The 1,894-nt window shown below is 34.8% G+C and overlaps 1 non-coding gene across 1 annotated transcript; it reads left to right on the forward strand.

The window, feature by feature from the left end:
- The first annotated feature begins 605 nt into the window (after positions 1–605).
- Positions 606–712, forward strand: LOC131178845 (small nucleolar RNA R71). Its single transcript, XR_009147853.1, has one exon. It is a non-coding gene; the product is annotated as a small nucleolar RNA R71 (small nucleolar RNA).
- The last annotated feature ends 1,182 nt before the right edge of the window (positions 713–1,894 follow it).

Here is a 1,894-nt window from a genome sequence, read left to right on the forward strand (position 1 = left end):
CTTCAGTTCAGGCTATTATGGTTGAGGAGATTGTGGTGATTGAGGCTAGTTCTGATATCTATTCTAAAAGCTAGGTTGTGTTGGTCTATATTCTTATTGTCTGCTGATCAATTAATTTTGTTGGTTTTATTGGTTGGGCCATGAGAAATTTAGGTGGTTCCTCCATCCAAGATTGTAAGTGTTTGAGCAAGGATTTCTAATCCCTCTCTAGTTGAAGTTCCCATTGTTATTCATGTAGTTCACTTATTCTATGTAGGGGTCACTATAATTGTGGTTCTAAGGTTTAGTGTCCTCCTCCATAGTGGTCACGGTATTGGTTACTAGCTTCTATTGCATTGGCTTGCATTTTGTCAGGCCTCTTTGACAGTTGGTCAAATTAAGCATTAATCATACTGAGTGCATCCAATTCTAGTACTCCAGTTGTTCTCCTTATTTTTCCTCTTTCATTTGACCATTCAAAATTATGGTAGGCAACTCTCTCTAAAAGCTCAAAAGCTTTGATAGTGGTCTTTTCCATTAGGTCTCCACCAGCTGTTGAAACTATAGTGCTCCTTGTTGATGGTAGTAAACCATTATAGAAGTTCTGAATGAGGAGCCAATCCAAAATGCCATGGTATGGGCATTCCCTCTGAAGATCTTTGTACCTTTCCCATACATTATAGAGAGATTCATTATCTTTTTGCCTGAAGGTGTTAAGTTCAGTTCTAAGTTTAACAGTCTTCCCAGGTGAAAAGTATCTTGCTAAAAAGATTTGTGACAAATCAGCCCAACTAGTGAATGATCCTGTGGGTTGAGATAATAGCCACTTTCTTGCTTTATCCCTAAAAGAGAATAGGAATGCTCTTAATCGAATGGCATCTTTAGAAACACATTCATCTTGAATGTATCATAGAGAGCAAGAAAATATTGGAGATGGTAGTGTGGATCCTCCATTGGTGATCCTCCAAATTAAGTGTGTTGAATCATCTGGAGCCATGCTAGTTTTAGTTCGAAATTGTTGGCATCAATTGTTGGTCTGGTTACACTCAGTTGGAATCCTTGAATAGTTAAGGCTCCATAGTCTCTTAAAACTTTGGATGATTGTCTACCATGGATGAAGTTTTAACTTCCTGTTGCTTCTTTCCCCTTTTGATAGCTCTAAGAGTTGTATCTATTTCTGGATCTAATTTAAACAGTTCTTCTTTTGGTTTAGTTTTAGTTATAAATTAGACAAACAATCCTAAAAAGGAGTTAAAAAGAACAAAATAAGATAACTATTAAAAACTAGGTGAAATAAAATGTCTAAATTAATTATATTGCCTATTGTGTAATATCAAATATAAAAGGTTTCCCATCAACAGTGCTAAAAACTTGCTGAGCAAAATTCCACAAGTGCGCGAATCGTAATAGGTAATAGAGTAGTGAGTGGAGCATCGCTTCCACGAGGAATCTGGTTTAAGTACTAAACTACATAACAATTGTAATTATCCAGACTACTGAAATCAAAGGAGTAATTATAACTAAATTGATTATGGCTAGACAAAGAATAAAGGCAAGTTAACCAAATTGAGAATATCAAATAATGAAGGCATTCCAAAATTAGGGGCTCACACTTCAATCAATTATGGATTTATCTAACTTATTCAATAAATTGGGAATTGCTACTTTGAAGGAAATTAATCCTAAATTACCCTAAATCCTCTCTCAAGGAACTCAAGTTATATTTTAATCAACTTAAACCCTACTTTTGTGGCAATTAAACTACTTAAAACCCTTTAAGATCTTGGACTAATTATAAACTCCATATAGAATCTCAACCTATCTCTAGGTCAAAAACCCTAAATTCAAAATCTTGATTATCCGATATTAATCTTCACCTTTCAGGCCTTCAATTAATATCTAGAATCAATACTAG

The sequence above is a fragment of the Hevea brasiliensis genome, chromosome 3, assembly GCF_030052815.1.
Source record: "Hevea brasiliensis isolate MT/VB/25A 57/8 chromosome 3, ASM3005281v1, whole genome shotgun sequence".
Classification (NCBI taxonomy): Eukaryota; Viridiplantae; Streptophyta; class Magnoliopsida; order Malpighiales; family Euphorbiaceae; genus Hevea; species Hevea brasiliensis.